The sequence below is a fragment of the Dermacentor albipictus genome, chromosome 2, assembly GCF_038994185.2.
Source record: "Dermacentor albipictus isolate Rhodes 1998 colony chromosome 2, USDA_Dalb.pri_finalv2, whole genome shotgun sequence".
NCBI lineage: Eukaryota > Metazoa > Arthropoda > Arachnida > Ixodida > Ixodidae > Dermacentor > Dermacentor albipictus.
This window is the reverse complement of record NC_091822.1, coordinates 177,319,313-177,337,983: the sequence shown is the minus strand read 5'-3', so window position 1 is coordinate 177,337,983 and position 18,671 is coordinate 177,319,313. Positions and strand designations below refer to the sequence as shown.

Below are 18,671 nucleotides of genomic sequence, written 5' to 3'. Positions count from 1 at the left end.
TACGCAGAAGAAAAGAGGGAGAGAAATAGCCGTCTCCGTGCTCCGTTCCCGTAGTGTAGTGGTTATCACGTGCGCTTTACACGCGCTATGCCCCCGGTTCGATCCTGGGCGGGAACAGTGCATTATGTTTTTGTTTTCTTTGCGATCGCGAATACGCAGAAGAAAAGAGGGAGAGAAATAGCCGTCTCCGTGCTCCGTTCCCGTAGTGTAGTGGTTATCACGTGCGCTTTACACGCGCTATGCCCCCGGTTCGATCCTGGGCGGGAACAGTGCATTATACTTTTGTTTTCTTTGCGATCGCGAATACGCAGAAGAAAAGAGGGAGAGAAATAGCCGTCTCCGTGCTCCGTTCCCGTAGTGTAGTGGTTATCACGTGCGCTTTACACGCGCTATGCCCCCGGTTCGATCCTGGGCGGGAACAGTGCATTATACTTTTGTTTTCTTTGCGATCGCGAATACGCAGAAGAAAAGAGGGAGAGAAATAGCCGTCTCCGTGCTCCGTTCCCGTAGTGTAGTGGTTATCACGTGCGCTTTACACGCGCTATGCCCCCGGTTCGATCCTGGGCGGGAACAGTGCATTATGTTTTTGTTTTCTTTGCGATCGCGAATACGCAGAAGAAAAGAGGGAGAGAAATAGCCGTCTCCGTGCTCCGTTGCCGTAGTGTAGTGGTTATCACGTGCGCTTTACACGCGCTATGCCCCCGGTTCGATCCTGGGCGGGAACAGTGCATTATACTTTTCTTTTCTTTGCGATCGCGAATACCCAGAAGAAAAGAGGGAGAGAAATAGCCGTCTCCGTGCTCCGTTCCCGTAGTGTAGTGGTTATCACGTGCGCTTTACACGCGCTATGCCCCCGGTGCGATCCTGGGCGGGAACAGTGCATTATGTTTTTGTTTTCTTTGCGATCGCGAATACGCAGAAGAAAAGAGGGAGACAAATAGCCGTCTCCGTGCTCCGTTCCCGTAGTGTAGTGGTTATCACGTGCGCTTTACACGCGCTATGCCCCCGGTTCGATCCTGGGCGGGAACAGTGCATTATACTTTTGTTTTCTTTGCGATCGCGAATACGCAGAAGAAAAGAGGGAGAGAAATAGCCGTCTCCGTGCTCCGTTCCCGTAGTGTAGTGGTTATCACGTGCGCTTTACACGCGCTATGCCCCCGGTTCGATCCTGGGCGGGAACAGTGCATTATACTTTTGTTTTCTTTGCGATCGCGAATACGCAGAAGAAAAGAGGGAGAGAAATAGCCGTCTCCGTGCTCCGTTCCCGTAGTGTAGTGGTTATCACGTGCGCTTTACACGCGCTATGCCCCCGGTTCGATCCTGGGCGGGAACAGTGCATTATACTTTTGTTTTCTTTGCGATCGCGAATACGCAGAAGAAAAGAGGGAGATAAATAGCCGTCTCCGTGCTCCGTTCCCGTAGTGTAGTGGTTATCACGTGCGCTTTACACGCGCTATGCCCCCGGTTCGATCCTGGGCGGGAACAGTGCATTATGTTTTTGTTTTCTTTGCGATCGCGAATACGCAGAAGAAAAGAGGGAGAGAAATAGCCGTCTCCGTGCTCCGTTCCCGTAGTGTAGTGGTTATCACGTGCGCTTTACACGCGCTATGCCCCCGGTTCGATCCTGGGCGGGAACAGTGCATTATGTTTTTGTTTTCTTTGCGATCGCGAATACGCAGAAGAAAAGAGGGAGAGAAATAGCCGTCTCCGTGCTCCGTTCCCGTAGTGTAGTGGTTATCACGTGCGCTTTACACGCGCTATGCCCCCGGTTCGATCCTGGGCGGGAACAGTGCATTATACTTTTGTTTTCTTTGCGATCGCGAATACGCAGAAGAAAAGAGGGAGAGAAATAGCCGTCTCCGTGCTCCGTTGCCGTAGTGTAGTGGTTATCACGTGCGCTTTACACGCGCTATGCCCCCGGTTCGATCCTGGGCGGGAACAGTGCATTATGTTTTTGTTTTCTTTGCGATCGCGAATACGCAGAAGAAAAGAGGGAGACAAATAGCCGTCTCCGTGCTCCGTTCCCGTAGTGTAGTGGTTATCACGTGCGCTTTACACGCGCTATGCCCCCGGTTCGATCCTGGGCGGGAACAGTGCATTATGTTTTTGTTTTCTTTGCGATCGCGAATACGCAGAAGAAAAGAGGGAGAGAAATAGCCGTCTCCGTGCTCCGTTCCCGTAGTGTAGTGGTTATCACGTGCGCTTTACACGCGCTATGCCCCCGGTTCGATCCTGGGCGGGAACAGTGCATTATGTTTTTGTTTTCTTTGCGATCGCGAATACGCAGAAGAAAAGAGGGAGAGAAATAGCCGTCTCCGTGCTCCGTTCCCGTAGTGTAGTGGTTATCACGTGCGCTTTACACGCGCTATGCCCCCGGTTCGATCCTGGGCGGAACAGTGCATTATGTTTTTGTTTTCTTTGCGATCGCGAATACGCAGAAGAAAAGAGGGAGACAAATAGCCGTCTCCGTGCTCCGTTCCCGTAGTGTAGTGGTTATCACGTGCGCTTTACACGCGCTATGCCCCCGGTTCGATCCTGGGCGGGAACAGTGCATTATGTTTTTGTTTTCTTTGCGATCGCGAATACGCAGAAGAAAAGAGGGAGAGAAATAGCCGTCTCCGTGCTCCGTTCCCGTAGTGTAGTGGTTATCACGTGCGCTTTACACGCGCTATGCCCCCGGTTCGATCCTGGGCGGGAACAGTGCATTATACTTTTGTTTTCTTTGCGATCGCGAATACGCAGAAGAAAAGAGGGAGACAAATAGCCGTCTCCGTGCTCCGTTCCCGTAGTGTAGTGGTTATCACGTGCGCTTTACACGCGCTATGCCCCCGGTTCGATCCTGGGCGGGAACAGTGCATTATGTTTTTGTTTTCTTTGCGATCGCGAATACGCAGAAGAAAAGAGGGAGAGAAATAGCCGTCTCCGTGCTCCGTTCCCGTAGTGTAGTGGTTATCACGTGCGCTTTACACGCGCTATGCCCCCGGTTCGATCCTGGGCGGGAACAGTGCATTATGTTTTTGTTTTCTTTGCGATCGCGAATACGCAGAAGAAAAGAGGGAGAGAAATAGCCGTCTCCGTGCTCCGTTCCCGTAGTGTAGTGGTTATCACGTGCGCTTTACACGCGCTATACCCCCGGTTCGATCCTGTGCGGGAACAGTGCATTATGTTTTTGTTTTCTTTGCGATCGCGAATACGCAGAAGAAAAGAGGGAGAGAAATAGCCGTCTCCGTGCTCCGTTTCCGTAGTGTAGTGGTTATCACGTGCGCTTTACACGCGCTATACCCCCGGTTCGATCCTGTGCGGGAACAGTGCATTATGTTTTTGTTTTCTTTGCGATCGCGAATACGCAGAAGAAAAGAGGGAGAGAAATAGCCGTCTCCGTGCTCCGTTCCCGTAGTGTAGTGGTTATCACGTGCGCTTTACACGCGCTATGCCCCCGGTTCGATCCTGGGCGGGAACAGTGCATTATGTTTTTGTTTTCTTTGCGATCGCGAATACGCAGAAGAAAAGAGGGAGAGAAATAGCCGTCTCCGTGCTCCGTTCCCGTAGTGTAGTGGTTATCACGTGCGCTTTACACGCGCTATACCCCCGGTTCGATCCTGTGCGGGAACAGTGCATTATGTTTTTGTTTTCTTTGCGATCGCGAATACGCAGAAGAAAAGAGGGAGAGAAATAGCCGTCTCCGCGCTCAGTTCCCGTAGTGTAGTGGTTATCACGTGCGCTTTACACGCGCTATGCCCCCGGTTCGATCCTGTGCGGGAACAGTGCATTATGGTTTTGTTTTCTTTGCGATCGCGAATACGCAGAAGAAAAGAGGGAGAGAAATAGCCGTCTCCGTGCTCCGTTCCCGTAGTGTAGTGGTTATCACGTGCGCTTTACACGCGCTATGCCCCCGGTTCGATCCTGTGCGGGAACAGTGCATTATGTTTTTGTTTTCTTTGCGATCGCGAATACGCAGAAGAAAAGAGGGAGAGAAATAGCCGTCTCCGCGCTCAGTTCCCGTAGTGTAGTGGTTATCACGTGCGCTTTACACGCGCTATGCCCCCGGTTCGATCCTGTGCGGGAACAGTGCATTATGGTTTTGTTTTCTTTGCGATCGCGAATACGCAGAAGAAAAGAGGGAGAGAAATAGCCGTCTCCGTGCTCCGTTTCCGTAGTGTAGTGGTTATCACGTGCGCTTTACACGCGCTATACCCCCGGTTCGATCCTGTGCGGGAACAGTGCATTATGTTTTTGTTTTCTTTGCGATCGCGAATACGCAGAAGAAAAGAGGGAGAGAAATAGCCGTCTCCGCGCTCAGTTCCCGTAGTGTAGTGGTTATCACGTGCGCTTTACACGCGCTATGCCCCCGGTTCGATCCTGGGCGGGAACAGTGCATTATGTTTTTGTTTTCTTTGCGATCGCGAATACGCAGAAGAAAAGAGGGAGAGAAATAGCCGTCTCCGTGCTCCGTTTCCGTAGTGTAGTGGTTATCACGTGCGCTTTACACGCGCTATACCCCCGGTTCGATCCTGTGCGGGAACAGTGCATTATGTTTTTGTTTTCTTTGCGATCGCGAATACGCAGAAGAAAAGAGGGAGAGAAATAGCCGTCTCCGCGCTCAGTTCCCGTAGTGTAGTGGTTATCACGTGCGCTTTACACGCGCTATGCCCCCGGTTCGATCCTGTGCGGGAACAGTGCATTATGGTTTTGTTTTCTTTGCGATCGCGAATACGCAGAAGAAAAGAGGGAGAGAAATAGCCGTCTCCGTGCTCCGTTCCCGTAGTGTAGTGGTTATCACGTGCGCTTTACACGCGCTATGCCCCCGGTTCGATCCTGTGCGGGAACAGTGCATTATGTTTTTGTTTTCTTTGCGATCGCGAATACGCAGAAGAAAAGAGGGAGAGAAATAGCCGTCTCCGCGCTCAGTTCCCGTAGTGTAGTGGTTATCACGTGCGCTTTACACGCGCTATACCCCCGGTTCGATCCTGTGCGGGAACAGTGCATTATGTTTTTGTTTTCTTTGCGATCGCGAATACGCAGAAGAAAAGAGGGAGAGAAATAGCCGTCTCCGTGCTCCGTTCCCGTAGTGTAGTGGTTATCACGTGCGCTTTACACGCGCTATGCCCCCGGTTCGATCCTGTGCGGGAACAGTGCATTATGTTTTTGTTTTCTTTGCGATCGCGAATACGCAGAAGAAAAGAGGGAGAGAAATAGCCGTCTCCGCGCTCAGTTCCCGTAGTGTAGTGGTTATCACGTGCGCTTTACACGCGCTATGCCCCCGGTTCGATCCTGTGCGGGAACAGTGCATTATGGTTTTGTTTTCTTTGCGATCGCGAATACGCAGAAGAAAAGAGGGAGAGAAATAGCCGTCTCCGTGCTCCGTTCCCGTAGTGTAGTGGTTATCACGTGCGCTTTACACGCGCTATGCCCCCGGTTCGATCCTGTGCGGGAACAGTGCATTATGTTTTTGTTTTCTTTGCGATCGCGAATACGCAGAAGAAAAGAGGGAGAGAAATAGCCGTCTCCGCGCTCAGTTCCCGTAGTGTAGTGGTTATCACGTGCGCTTTACACGCGCTATGCCCCCGGTTCGATCCTGGGCGGGAACAGTGCATTATGTTTTTGTTTTCTTTGCGATCGCGAATACGCAGAAGAAAAGAGGGAGAGAAATAGCCGTCTCCGTGCTCCGTTTCCGTAGTGTAGTGGTTATCACGTGCGCTTTACACGCGCTATACCCCCGGTTCGATCCTGTGCGGGAACAGTGCATTATGTTTTTGTTTTCTTTGCGATCGCGAATACGCAGAAGAAAAGAGGGAGAGAAATAGCCGTCTCCGCGCTCAGTTCCCGTAGTGTAGTGGTTATCACGTGCGCTTTACACGCGCTATACCCCCGGTTCGATCCTGTGCGGGAACAGTGCATTATGTTTTTGTTTTCTTTGCGATCGCGAATACGCAGAAGAAAAGAGGGAGAGAAATAGCCGTCTCCGCGCTCAGTTCCCGTAGTGTAGTGGTTATCACGTGCGCTTTACACGCGCTATACCCCCGGTTCGATCCTGTGCGGGAACAGTGCATTATGTTTTTGTTTTCTTTGCGATCGCGAATACGCAGAAGAAAAGAGGGAGAGAAATAGCCGTCTCCGCGCTCAGTTCCCGTAGTGTAGTGGTTATCACGTGCGCTTTACACGCACTATGCCCCCGGTTCGATCCTGTGCGGGAACAGTGCGTTATGTTTTTGTTTTCTTTGCGATCGCGAATACGCAGAAGAAAAGAGGGAGAGAAATAGCCGTCTCCGCGCTCAGTTCCCGTAGTGTAGTGGTTATCACGTGCGCTTTACACGCGCTATGCCCCCGGTTCGATCCTGTGCGGGAACAGTGCATTATGGTTTTGTTTTCTTTGCGATCGCGAATACGCAGAAGAAAAGAGGGAGAGAAATAGCCGTCTCCGTGCTCCGTTCCCGTAGTGTAGTGGTTATCACGTGCGCTTTACACGCGCTATACCCCCGGTTCGATCCTGTGCGGGAACAGTGCATTATGGTTTTGTTTTCTTTGCGATCGCGAATACGCAGAAGAAAAGAGGGAGAGAAATAGCCGTCTCCGTGCTCCGTTCCCGTAGTGTAGTGGTTATCACGTGCGCTTTACACGCGCTATGCCCCCGGTTCGATCCTGGGCGGGAACAGTGCATTATACTTTTGTTTTCTTTGCGATCGCAAATACGCAGAAGAAAAGAGGGAGAGAAATAGCCGTCTCCGTGCTCCGTTCCCGTAGTGTAGTGGTTATCTCATTCTGCTTCCGTCAGCCGAGCTAGCGGTCAGCAGAATCATGGGCTCCAGCGGAGCAGCGACAGCGGCCACTTCTGGCCGCGGAACCAGGCTAAACGACGATAAGGATTATGCCTTTATTTTTCCGCAACTGCCCATAGGTCAAGTAGTGATTAATACCGTCTTTTTGCACGGTGATGTACATGCGAGACCGTACAAGGTGGCAGATTTCAGGGACGCCCTTCTGCCGACGGGCCTGCTGCCTGATGTGGTATGCATAGGGGCGTACCAGATCAACCACGTCTGGGTAGTGACCTTCAACGATGCGACTGCCACAAGAAGGATGCTGGACCTTAAGGAACTTCAAGTTAAGGGACGACGGTGCATCATCGTGGACCCGCAGGATCAGCAGGTGAAGCTAAGACTTCACTGGCTGCTGTACGGCATTGCCGACGAGGACGTGCGGACGGCATTCGCGGCTTTCGGCAAGGTGGAGGAGGTGAGCCGGGAGCGATGGCGCGTCAAAGGCATGGCGACGAAGACCTCAACGACCAGGACCGTCATTCTCAAATTGAAAAGCGGCGTGAAAGTGGAGGAACTTCCACATCAGATACGCGTCGGCGGAGAGTTGGCTTTGGTCGTCGTGCCCGGTCGACCGATGCAGTGCCTGCGTTGCTACGGCACGGGACACGTCCGCCGTGAGTGCAACGTCCCCCGCTGTACCTTATGCAGACGTTTCGGCCACGTCGACGCTGACTGCGTAAGATCTTATGCCACCGTAACAGGCCCAGTGGCTAGTGACGTTGCGGCAGAGCACGTCATGGACGTGGCCGAAGCGGAGGACGCTGCTTAAGGAACGCTAGACACGGTCTCGACAGCGACAGCCAGTGGGACGGCGCCTTTGGGCGTGGTCAGCAAGGTGGCTGAGACTACCGTGAAGCCGAGTGGGACGGTGCAGGTCGCGACCGCTGAGCGTCAGTCTACGCGGAGCAGTAGTGAAGACCCGCCCGACAACGATGCGACGGCAGTGCAGCAGGAGGAGGCCGTCCTCGACGGTGACCGGACTTCGACTCTTGGTGCGCCAGTCAAGCGCCCGCATGACCAGACTAAGGACCGCAACGACGGTGCGACCAGCACCAGCGAAGGGCCGCCGACAAAGACACCTCTTGGGAGGTGCACGAGCTTGAAACCAAAGCCGAATGTCCCACCTGAGAGAAAGCCTGCGGACAAAGTGCCGCCCACAAACAACGCCGGGAAGCCGGCGTTGTTTGTGGGCGGCAGTATCACAGTAAGTAGGAAAGCATTGCTTTGCTCTCGCATAAAGAGAAATCTGGACACTACCTGTTTTAGAAACAAATGCGCCAAGCCCAGTCCGCCACTTTTCACAGACCGGAATAAATTTGTGCGGCTTGTACGTTCCCAAGTTGATCCCCATATATACACTGCTAGCACTCTGTGGAGTCTTTGAATGCTTGCTCTCGTCGCACACAGTACTTGCAGAACGTACCAAATCTTGGCTACAAGAAAAAGGTTACATACTGTTGACCTTGCACATATAGATAAGTCTCTCCCTCCAAATTTGGTCGATTTTTCTTTTATTTGTTCCGCTTCATTTCTCCAATAATCACTAGTGTCTTTGTAGTGATTTAAAGGAACCCCGAGGTATTTCGTTGGCGAAACCGTCCACTGCATGCTTTCAAAGACGTCCGGGGTATCGTCCCAATCCCCATGCCAAAAGCCCAAAGATTTGCTCCAGTTGATAACGCTTCCGGTCACTTTACAAAAACTCCTCGCCACACTGATGGTATTCCTGACACTGTCTTGGTCAGAACAGAAAACTGCAATATCGTCAGCGTACGTAAGTAGCTTAACCTCGCTTGTGCTCAACCTAAAACCTTTTATTGCACTCGATGACATGATTTTCAAACAGAAAGGCTCCAGGTACAGCGCGAACAGTAAAGGAGACAGAGGGCATCCTTGCCTAACAGAGCACTTTATCTGGAAACTGGCAGTTAATGATTTATTAATTTTAATCCTGCTAGAAATGTCTGCGTAACACATTTCTATACCTTCTGATAGGACCTTCCCGACATTGATGTGTTCTAGAATGTTGAAAAGGACTTTATGCACAACTCTGTCGAATGCCTTCTCTAAATCCAGTTGTACCATGGCGACCTTCCCGCAGTACGCATCACAGCAATCCAGGACGGTTCTAGCCACGTGTATGTTTGTTACAATGGACCTTCCTTTTATGCCGCAAGCCTGATGCGGCCCCGCAAGCCTGGTTATAACACTTTGCAGCCTCCTGCCCCGAACTTTAGCGAATATCTTGTAGTCCGTGTTCGTTAGGGTTATCGGTCGATAGGCTCGTACAGAGAGCAAGGCCGCTGGATCCTCTGTTTTTAGAAAAAGCACAACATGGCTCTGCCTGAAAGAAGGAGGCAACTTCTTTATTCTGTATGCCTCCTTTATTACGTTATGCAGGACAACTGCTATCTCCGTTTTAAAAGCCTTGTAGAATTCTGACCCAAAACCATCAGGGCCTGGCGATTTCCCTGTATTCAATTCATCGATTGCCCCCTCAAGCTCTGCAACGCTGATTGGTGCTTCGAGATTCGTTTTAACTTCTGCTTCAAGTTTTGGCATGTGTCTCAAGAAATCGCTTTGAAAACCTTCCGCAATCTGTGGTTCGTGGCCTACTAAATCACGATAATAATCAACAAATGCGCGACGTATCAGTTCCTCGTCTTGCACAACTTCATCTCTGTACATTATCGCTTTTTCGTTGCGCGACGCATAGCTTTTTTCATCTGATAGAGCGCGTTTGGTGGGGGTTTCACCCATATACATTTTTTCCGCACGCGCTCGTACAACTGCGCCCCTGTACTTTTCTGTATTAATATTTTCTAGTTTGTTTTTAATTTCTTTTATTTCTCTGGCAAAGTTACCCGGAGCTGTAGCTTCTGCATTTAAATAAAAATCACCACGGGAACGGAGCACGGAGAGGGCTATTTCTCTCCATCTTTTCTTCTGCGTATTCGCGGTCGCAAAGAAAACAAAAGTATAATGCACTGTTCCCGCCCAGGATCGAACCGGGGGCATAGCGCGTTTAAAGCGCACGTGATAACCACTACACTACGGGAACGGAGCACGGAGACGGCTATTTCTCTCCCTCTTTTCTTCTGCGTATTCGCGATCGCAAAGAAAACAAAAGTATAATGCACTGTTCCCGCCCAGGATCGAACCGGGGGCATAGCTCGTGTAAAGCGCACGTGATAACCACTACACTACGGGAACGGAGCACGGAGACGGCTATTTCTCTCCCTCTTTTCTTCTGCGTATTCGCGATCGCAAAGAAAAGAAAAGTATAATGCACTGTTCCCGCCCAGGATCGAACCGGGGGCATAGCTCGTGTAAAGCGCACGTGATAACCACTACACTACGGGAACGGAGCACGGAGACGGCTATTTCTCTCCCTCTTTTCTTCTGCGTATTCGCGATCGCAAAGAAAACAAAAGTATAATGCACTGTTCCCGCCCAGGATCGAACCGGGGGCATAGCGCGTTTAAAGCGCACGTGATAACCACTACACTACGGGAACGGAGCACGGAGACGGCTATTTCTCTCCCTCTTTTCTTCTGCGTATTCGCGATCGCAAAGAAAACAAAAGTATAATGCACTGTTCCCGCCCAGGATCGAACCGGGGGCATAGCTCGTGTAAAGCGCACGTGATAACCACTACACTACGGGAACGGAGCACGGAGACTGCTATTTCTCTCCCTCTTTTCTTCTGCGTATTCGCGATCGCAAAGAAAACAAAAGTATAATGCACTGTTCCCGCCCAGGATCGAACCGGAGGCCTTGAGCGTGTAAAGCGCACGCGATAACCACTACACCACGCGAACGGAGCGCGAGACGGCTATTTCTCTCCCTCTTTTCTTCTGCCTATTTGCGATCGCAAAGAAAACAAAACTATAATGCACTGTTCCCGCCCAGGATCGAACCGGAGGCCTTGAGCGTGTAAAGCGCACGCGAAAACCACTACACTTTTTTTTATTGCCGGTCTTCGACATTGCTCAGACGATACAGTTAGCACACAATGTATCACAAATTCCAACCATTAGAAAAAAATGGAAGGTGTGTAAGGAAAGAGACCGCACAATAGAGCCGTATGTCCATATTGGACTGGCTTTGTCAAACTAAAATTCCTTCATGGCTGTCAGGGCTTCTAGCCTCGACAGCCAATCCGGTACACATTCTTCTGTTTTCTTCATTTCAATAAATCGCGACATACAATCTTTGAAGTAAGCACGAGCTGGCCTAGCGTCAGGATCGCAATGATGCCCTGCCATACGAGCCCGCCATATACAATGTAGAGCATTCAACATAACAAAGTCATAGGGAACCCCGTCGTCATCTTTGATGGCCAGATACCTGATACCTTGGGGGTCCACCGGTAGCTCTTTCTTCAGGGTTCGCTTTAAGACGTCCCAGAAGAAAACTGCCGCCCAGCAATGTAGGAAAACGTGATCTATATTTTCGGGCTTTTTGCATATCAAGCAGTGCGACCCCCAAGGTACGAGACAACCCCGTTCCTCCCGAAACGTCTTCACGGAGAGCGTTCCTGTGTGTAGCTTAAAGAAGAAGGTCTTTACCCCTGGTGGCACCTGCATGCGTTTTACTCGTTTAAGTACATCCTGTCCTGGCCGTCCACAGTATATGGCTCTGTATAAGGGCACTGGGAAAACAATGTCGCATACATCTCTATACAATGTTTTCCTTTTCACTTCACAAAGGTAATCATTTGTAAAACGAACAGAAAGGAAGCGTACACTGTCAACCACTTCCTTGAAATATCCGCGCAGCGTTCCAGTCAAATTTGCCGTGCTAACAACATGTGCCGGCAAAGCGTTACTCAACCTTAGCTGACATACGGCGCGCAGAAAAGGATCGCGAACATCGCGAAAAAAACAAAAATCGGTTTACAACTTGACGAACAAAAAGATGCGCCAGGCCCACACCCCCATCCTTCACTCTTCTGAACAAATTTGTTCGGCTGCACCTTTCCCATGTTTATCCCCAGATGAAAACTGCGAACACTCTGTGCAGCCTTTGCACATTTACTCTAGAACAATACAGTGTTTGCAAGACGTAATATAACTTAGTAATAAAAAACACGTTACAAACTGTCGCTCTAGCAAAAATGGACAGGTTAGTACCTTTCCATTTGTCTTTTTCTTTCATTTCCTTCGTTTGATTCCTCCAGTATTCGAAGCTGTTATTATACCTGTCGAGGGGAACACCCAGATACCTGGTCGTAGTTTTCACCCAGTTCACGTTCGCGAAATAGTCGGGTGCAGAAAACCAGTCCCCGTGCCACAGCCCTAGCGATTTGCCCCAGTTTACTCTGCTACCCGTTACGGCACAGAAATGCTTTACTACAGATATTGTTTCCGTTACACTCGGTTTGTCAGTGCAACACACTGCAATGTCATCCGCATATGCGAGCAACTTCACTTCGGTCGCTGCCAATCTGAAACCCCGTATTCCGTCATTTTCATTAATTGCTACACACATTGCTTCTACATAGATAGCAAATAACAGCGGGCTGAGGGGGCAGCCTTGGCGCACTGAACGCATGATGTTAATGGGGGCCCCCAGAGACTTGTTAACAATTAATCTTGTTGTGCAGTTCTGGTACGCCAAGGCCACGCCCTCAGTGATGATGGAACCGACATTAACATGATCTAAGATGGCAAACAAAATAACGTGAGCGACACAATCGAACGCTTTCTCTAGGTCGAGCTGAAGTACTGCAACACCGCCGCCCGTGACGTGACAGCACTCGAGCACACATCGCATCTTATGGATGTTTGAAAAAATAGATCGCCCTTTGATACCACAAGTTTGATGGTCTGCGACTATTTCCTTGATGACGCCTTGAAGCCTGCTAGCTAAAACCTTCATAAATATTTTATAATCGATGTTTGTTAGTGAAATCGGTCTGTAGGATGACACGAATCTGAGTTTGTCTATTTGGTCGCTCTTCGGGATTAAAATGGTGTGCGTTTTTCCAAAGGAAGGTGGTAATGATTTCTTCTCGTATGCGTCATTAAATACATGCGCAAGCAAAGGCGCCAGCTCCCTTTTAAAAGCTTTGTATAGACCCGCGCTGAGTCCATCAGGTCCCGGCGATTTACCCAAGTTCAAATCGTCTATTGCTTTTTCAACTTCTCTGTCCATTATTTCTTCCTGTAATCGCTTTTTTACGTCATCGCTCAAACGTGGCATGCGATGCAGAAAACCTGCTTTAAAACCCTCAACATTCGCTTCTTGAAATGCGAAGAGCGACTGATAGTACTCAAAGAAGGCGCGCTGAATGCTATCACTGTCTTCAACGACATTCTCATTCACTAAAATCTGGTCGACATGGTTTCGTCGTCCATAAGCCTTCTCTAAACCGAGCGCCCTTTTCGTGGGCGTTTCCCCTGCCGCTAGTGCATCTGCTCGTGCCCGCACGATGGCTCCTTGATAGCGTTCCTTGTCAAATAGTTCGTTTTTCTTTGACGTTTCGCACATCGTCTTTGTACGCACCAGGCTCTTTGCACTCAAGCGTTAGCAGCTGCCGAAGCAGTGTTCTTAAACCCTTTTCTTTCATTTCCTTCTCGAATTTTATACAACTGGATCTTTCTATCGCTTTCATTTTAATCTTTTGCTTAAAACATTCCCACTTCTCGACGATTGTTCCCGCAGCATCACATTGAACTTCATTAATTGCATCCCGTACTACCTGTAAAAAGGGCTGGTCATTTAGTAACAAGGCATTCATTTTCCACATATCCCAGTTAAATACATGTCTCCTTTTCATTATACCTACGTTACATTTCACCAGGCAGTGATCTGAAAACGACACTGGTACTACACAGTAAGCATGGCATCTTGGGATTGTATCCGATGAAATGTACATTCGGTCCAAACGCGCATGGCTGCTGCCCTGAAAACGTGTAAAAGTAACTTGACGCCCCCCTTCCAGACATTCATAAACATCATCGAGTTCATTTTCATTAATTAAATTTGATAACACTTCACTGCTTCGGTCACGCACACCTGCATTATTGACTGTCTCCAGCACTCAACACACAATTAAAGTCACCTAACAGGAACACGCGCATATTACAACATACATATTGTGTAAGGTTCGAGAAAAAACGGACACGCTCATCTACTGAATTCGGCGCATATACGCATATGACGCGGAGCTCAGCATCACACATAACAATATCACGGAGAACAATCCTTCCTGACTGACACGAAAAAATACTTTGGATCTGCAGTCCAGGCAGCTTTTTCACAAGAAGAACGCACCCTCCAGCCGTGCCTACCGTATGGCTAACCACCACAAAATACCTAGGCGTGAAACGTCGCACCATGCTCCCGGTCTGCTCTTCTCCTTCAACCTTAGTTTCCTGTACGGCTAGTACGTCTATGTCGTGGTCAGTGACCAACCGTAGGACCTGACTTTGCCTACGACTAGCCGCCAGCCCTCTCACGTTTAATGTGGCAATCCTAAGGGACGGTATTTGAGCCATCTTGATCTCAAAGAAAAGTAGGCCCGGAGCATGGTGCTTACCGCTCACGACTAGCCATCGGCTAGCCGCCTCCGGGACCTCCCGGCTTCTTGGTGTCCTTAGGCGTGGGCGCTTTGTCGACAGGCTTCTTTTCAGGCGGTATGTTGGGCTTTGGCTTGAATCCCATCCGCCTCCCATGAGGCGTCTTCGTCGGCGGTCCCTCACTGGTGCTGGTTGCCCGATCCTCACGGTCCTTCGTCTGGTCGTGGGTGCGCTTGACGGAGGCAGCAAGAGCACCAGTACTGTCGTCGTCGGTGACGCCCTCGTCCTGCTGCATTGCGGTCGCGTCGTCAGGTGCGTCTTCACTGACGCTTCCCGTCACTTGCCCCTCAGTCGTGGCGACCTGCTCAGCCCTACTCGGTTTCTGGGTAGCCTCAGCCGCCTTTTCGTCTACCTCCAGAGTCGTCATCCCACTAGTTGTGGCTGTCGACACCATGTCACCGGTTCCTTTAGCCGCGTCCTCCGCCTCGGCCACGTCCATCACGTGCTCGGCCGCCACGTCAATAGCTGGTGGGCCTGTCACAGCGGCATAAGACTTGACGCAGTCAGCGTCGACGTGGCCGAAACGTCTGCACCGGGAACAGCGGGGGACTCTGCACTCTCGGCGGACGTGTCCCGTGCTGTGACAGCGAAGGCACTGCATCGGTCGACCGGGAACGACGACCAAGGCCAACTCACCGCCGACGCGGATCTGATGAGGAAGGTCCTCAACCTTCACGTTGCCCTTCAGTTTGAGAAGGACGGTCCTGGTCGTTGAGGTCTTGCTCCCCATGCCTTCCACGCGCCACCGCTCACGGCTCACCTCCTCCACCTTGCCGAAAGCCGCGAACGCCGTCCGGACGTCCTCGTCGGCAACGCCGTACAGCAACAAGTGAAGTCTAATCTTCACCTGCTGGTCCTGCGGGTCAACGATGAGGCACCGTCGTCCCTTTACGTGCAGTTCCTTGAGGGCAAGCAGCCTTTTCGTTGCCGTCGCATCGCAGAGGGTCACTGCCCAGACGTGGTTGATTTGGTACGCCCCTATGCATACCACGTCCGGAAGCAGTCCCGTCGGAAGAAGGGCGTCCCTGAAATCTTCCACCTTGTACGGTCTCGCACGTACATCACCGTGCAAAAACACGGTGTTAATCACCACTTGTCCTTTAGGCAGTTGCGGCAAAATAAACGCATAATCCTTATCATCGGCGAGCCTGTTTCCGCGGCCAAAAGTGGCCGCTGTCGCTGCTCCACTGGAGCCCATGATTCTGCTGACCGCTCAGCTCGGCTGCCGGAAGCAGAATAATAATATATGGGGTTTTACGTGCCAAAACCACTTTCTGATTATGAGGCACGCCGTAGTGGGGGACTCCGGAAATTTTGACCACCTGGGGTTCTTTAACGTGCACCTAAATCTAAGTACACGGGTGTTTTCGCATTTCGCCCCCATCGAAATGCGGCCGCCGTGGCCGGGATTCGATCCCGCGACCTCGTGCTCAGCAGCCTAACACCGTAGCCACTGAGCAACCACGGCGGGTTGCCGGAAGCAGAATGTGATAACCACTACACCACGGGAACGGAGCGCGAGACGGCTATTTCTCTCCCTCTTTTCTTCTGCCTATTTGCGATCGCAAAGAAAACGAAAGTATAATGCACTGTTCCCGCCCAGGATCGAACCGGGGGCCTTGAGCGTGTAAAGCGCACGCGATAACCACTACACCACGGGAACGGTGCACGGAAACGGCTATTTCTCTCCCTCTTTTCTTCTGCGTATTCGCGATTGCAAAGAAAACGAAAGTATAATGCACTGTTCCCGCCCCGGATTGAACCGGGGGCCTTGCGCGTGTGAAGCGCACGTGATAACCACTACACCACGGGAACGGAGCACGGAGACGGCCATTTCTCTCCCTCTTTTTTCTGCGTATTCGCGATTGCAAAGAAAACGAAAGTATAATGCACTGTTCCCGCCCGGGATCGAACCGGGGGCCTTGCGCGTGTGATACGCACGTGATAACCAATACACCACAGTAACTTTTTTTTTCTTTATTTCCAATATGACAACACAAAACAGAGAAACCAACACAAAAATGTTAAAAGCGCCAACCAGTAGCTTGTTGACGCGACATTGCTAAAAACGTTTTAATGACACTAGGTCATTAAGTACACGATACCATGTTGGCTGTTCGTCCTGGGACTGGTACACATCTCGGATATAGGCAATGCTTTCAATGAAGTTTTCTCTTACCGATCTTACAATAGGATCTGCATGTCTGACAGCCATTCTTGTTTTCCACATGCTATGCATGCTTAATACCATGAACATGTCATAGGGCACGCCCCCGTCATTGTTAACCGCAAGAAAGTTAATTCCATATGGTGTGAGGGGCAAATCTTTTTTCAGCGTTCTCTGGAGGACGTCCCAATGAAAAATTGAGTCTAAACAGTCTCGGAATATATGTGCTACTGTTTCTGGCTTGCGGCATAAAATGCAATCAACTGACCAGGGAAGAAAAAAGCCCTTTTCCTGCAGCCAGGGTTTGACTGGGAGCGTGCCACTATGGAGTTGAAAAAAGAAAGTTTTCACAGACGACCGAACCGGCATTTTTTTAACTCTCTTTAAAACATCCTTACCAGGACCGACAGAAAAAAAGGCTCGATATAAAGGTACTGGAAGCATCACGTCACGGAGATCTTTGTACAATTGTTTCTTTGATACTATAATGAAATAATCAAAAGAGAAACGTACTCGAAGAATCTTGAAGGCACTTACAACTTCGCGTAGATACCCGCACAAGCCGCTTCCAGTAACGCCACACGATGACACAATAAACTCGGGGAGAGCATTCTGCAGTCTCACTTGAAGCACTGCTCGCAAAAATGGGTCATGCTGGTCCCGCAAGAAAATAAAGTTTGAGACAATCTGCCTCAGAAAAAGATGAGCTAAGCCGAGCCCTCCTGCTTTCAGTGAGTGAAATAAGTTGAGACGACTTGTGCGTTCCCATGTGGAATTCCATACAAACGTTGCGAGAATTCTATGCAATTTCTGCGCACTAGTTTGTGACATAGCGAGCACCTGCAACACATAGCAAATCCGCGCAACAAGGAACATATTGCAAATAGTTGACCTGGTAAATATGAACAAATTTTTTCCTCCCCATTTCGTAGTTTTCTGGCGCATTCTCTCAGCTTCTTCTCTCCAGTATTCTGTAGGCTCGTCATACCAGTTTAAAGGTGCTCCTAGATATTTTGTAGGAGAGACTGTCCACTGTAAATTTTCAAAGACATTGGGCTTCTCATCCCAGCTGCCATGCCCAAAACCGGCACACTTCTCCCAGTTAGCAGCGCTTCCAGACATTTTGCAATACGTTCGAGCTTGTTTAACAGTTTCACGGACACTTTCTTTATCCCCACAAAAGACGGCTACAGCATCCGCATAGGAGAGAATTTTTACTTCACTGCCCATTAAACGGAAACCGCGTATTTTCTCATTGTGTATAACTTTTAAGCGAAAAGGCTCCAAGTAAATTGCGAAGAGAAGTGACGAAGCTGGGCCTCCTTGTTTTATGCTTCTACATAAGTTAATATTACCAGAGAGTTGTTTATTCACTAATAAGTTAGTGCTACACCCTTCGTAAGACAGTTTTAAGCCTTCTAATATAATGTTTCCAACATTCACGTGCTCTAGAATAGAAAAGAGCACACTGTGCACAACACGGTCGAAGGCCTTCTCCATGTCTAGTTGCATCATAGCAACTCTTCCTTCCCAGGCATCGCAACACTCCAGAATACTTCTTGCCACATGTATGTTATTAAGTATCGAGCGGCCTCTTATGCCACAAGTTTGGTGTGGGCCTACTATTGATGTCATCACTGATTGCAACCTTCTTGCTAACACCTTCATGAATATCTTATAATCTACATTGGATAACGTTATGGGGCGATACGACCGCACTGAGAGCAGCTTTACAGGGTCTTCGCATTTCGGGATCAGCACTATATGGGTTTTTCGGAAAGAAGGTGGCATGTATTTTACTTTATAAGCCTCGGCTAGAACACGGTGTAAAATGACCGCTAGTTCATGCTTAAATGCCTTGTGGAAAGCTGCGCCTAGGCCATCAGGTCCGGGCGCCTTTCCAGGTTTGAGTTCATCAATGGCGGTTTCGATCTCATTCAACGTAATCGGTTCCTCGAGGACTGTCTTGACGTCATCATCTAGCCTCGGCATTAAAGGCAAGTATTCGCTATCAAAGCCAGCTTCTACCGCTCCTTTGCAGCTTAACAACTCTCTGTAGTGTTCGAAGAAGGCACGCTGTATTGTATTACTACCGGTACT

General features: G+C 49.9%; 24 non-coding genes across 24 annotated transcripts; 20 read left to right on the top strand and 4 right to left on the bottom strand.

Moving 5' to 3' along the window:
- Positions 1–44: 44 nt before the first annotated feature.
- TRNAV-UAC (transfer RNA valine (anticodon UAC)) lies at positions 45–117 on the top strand. Its single transcript has one exon. It is a non-coding gene; the product is annotated as a tRNA-Val (tRNA).
- A 79-nt stretch (positions 118–196) lies between these two features.
- Positions 197–269, top strand: TRNAV-UAC (transfer RNA valine (anticodon UAC)). The gene has a single exon. It is a non-coding gene; the product is annotated as a tRNA-Val (tRNA).
- A 79-nt stretch (positions 270–348) lies between these two features.
- TRNAV-UAC (transfer RNA valine (anticodon UAC)) lies at positions 349–421 on the top strand. Its single transcript has one exon. It is a non-coding gene; the product is annotated as a tRNA-Val (tRNA).
- A 79-nt stretch (positions 422–500) lies between these two features.
- On the top strand, positions 501–573 carry TRNAV-UAC (transfer RNA valine (anticodon UAC)). Its single transcript has one exon. It is a non-coding gene; the product is annotated as a tRNA-Val (tRNA).
- Positions 574–956: 383 nt separating this feature from the next.
- TRNAV-UAC (transfer RNA valine (anticodon UAC)) lies at positions 957–1,029 on the top strand. Its single transcript has one exon. It is a non-coding gene; the product is annotated as a tRNA-Val (tRNA).
- A 79-nt stretch (positions 1,030–1,108) lies between these two features.
- Positions 1,109–1,181, top strand: TRNAV-UAC (transfer RNA valine (anticodon UAC)). Its single transcript has one exon. It is a non-coding gene; the product is annotated as a tRNA-Val (tRNA).
- Positions 1,182–1,260: 79 nt separating this feature from the next.
- Positions 1,261–1,333, top strand: TRNAV-UAC (transfer RNA valine (anticodon UAC)). Its single transcript has one exon. It is a non-coding gene; the product is annotated as a tRNA-Val (tRNA).
- Positions 1,334–1,412: 79 nt separating this feature from the next.
- Positions 1,413–1,485, top strand: TRNAV-UAC (transfer RNA valine (anticodon UAC)). Its single transcript has one exon. It is a non-coding gene; the product is annotated as a tRNA-Val (tRNA).
- Positions 1,486–1,564: 79 nt separating this feature from the next.
- On the top strand, positions 1,565–1,637 carry TRNAV-UAC (transfer RNA valine (anticodon UAC)). Its single transcript has one exon. It is a non-coding gene; the product is annotated as a tRNA-Val (tRNA).
- A 79-nt stretch (positions 1,638–1,716) lies between these two features.
- On the top strand, positions 1,717–1,789 carry TRNAV-UAC (transfer RNA valine (anticodon UAC)). Its single transcript has one exon. It is a non-coding gene; the product is annotated as a tRNA-Val (tRNA).
- Positions 1,790–2,020: 231 nt separating this feature from the next.
- On the top strand, positions 2,021–2,093 carry TRNAV-UAC (transfer RNA valine (anticodon UAC)). The gene has a single exon. It is a non-coding gene; the product is annotated as a tRNA-Val (tRNA).
- Positions 2,094–2,172: 79 nt separating this feature from the next.
- TRNAV-UAC (transfer RNA valine (anticodon UAC)) lies at positions 2,173–2,245 on the top strand. The gene has a single exon. It is a non-coding gene; the product is annotated as a tRNA-Val (tRNA).
- A 230-nt stretch (positions 2,246–2,475) lies between these two features.
- TRNAV-UAC (transfer RNA valine (anticodon UAC)) lies at positions 2,476–2,548 on the top strand. The gene has a single exon. It is a non-coding gene; the product is annotated as a tRNA-Val (tRNA).
- Positions 2,549–2,627: 79 nt separating this feature from the next.
- Positions 2,628–2,700, top strand: TRNAV-UAC (transfer RNA valine (anticodon UAC)). Its single transcript has one exon. It is a non-coding gene; the product is annotated as a tRNA-Val (tRNA).
- A 79-nt stretch (positions 2,701–2,779) lies between these two features.
- On the top strand, positions 2,780–2,852 carry TRNAV-UAC (transfer RNA valine (anticodon UAC)). The gene has a single exon. It is a non-coding gene; the product is annotated as a tRNA-Val (tRNA).
- Positions 2,853–2,931: 79 nt separating this feature from the next.
- Positions 2,932–3,004, top strand: TRNAV-UAC (transfer RNA valine (anticodon UAC)). Its single transcript has one exon. It is a non-coding gene; the product is annotated as a tRNA-Val (tRNA).
- A 383-nt stretch (positions 3,005–3,387) lies between these two features.
- Positions 3,388–3,460, top strand: TRNAV-UAC (transfer RNA valine (anticodon UAC)). Its single transcript has one exon. It is a non-coding gene; the product is annotated as a tRNA-Val (tRNA).
- Positions 3,461–4,299: 839 nt separating this feature from the next.
- Positions 4,300–4,372, top strand: TRNAV-UAC (transfer RNA valine (anticodon UAC)). Its single transcript has one exon. It is a non-coding gene; the product is annotated as a tRNA-Val (tRNA).
- A 1,143-nt stretch (positions 4,373–5,515) lies between these two features.
- TRNAV-UAC (transfer RNA valine (anticodon UAC)) lies at positions 5,516–5,588 on the top strand. The gene has a single exon. It is a non-coding gene; the product is annotated as a tRNA-Val (tRNA).
- Positions 5,589–6,579: 991 nt separating this feature from the next.
- On the top strand, positions 6,580–6,652 carry TRNAV-UAC (transfer RNA valine (anticodon UAC)). Its single transcript has one exon. It is a non-coding gene; the product is annotated as a tRNA-Val (tRNA).
- A 3,154-nt stretch (positions 6,653–9,806) lies between these two features.
- Positions 9,807–9,879, bottom strand: TRNAL-UAA (transfer RNA leucine (anticodon UAA)). Its single transcript has one exon. It is a non-coding gene; the product is annotated as a tRNA-Leu (tRNA).
- A 383-nt stretch (positions 9,880–10,262) lies between these two features.
- TRNAL-UAA (transfer RNA leucine (anticodon UAA)) lies at positions 10,263–10,335 on the bottom strand. Its single transcript has one exon. It is a non-coding gene; the product is annotated as a tRNA-Leu (tRNA).
- A 5,659-nt stretch (positions 10,336–15,994) lies between these two features.
- On the bottom strand, positions 15,995–16,067 carry TRNAV-UAC (transfer RNA valine (anticodon UAC)). Its single transcript has one exon. It is a non-coding gene; the product is annotated as a tRNA-Val (tRNA).
- Positions 16,068–16,146: 79 nt separating this feature from the next.
- TRNAV-CAC (transfer RNA valine (anticodon CAC)) lies at positions 16,147–16,219 on the bottom strand. Its single transcript has one exon. It is a non-coding gene; the product is annotated as a tRNA-Val (tRNA).
- Positions 16,220–18,671: the final 2,452 nt, after the last annotated feature.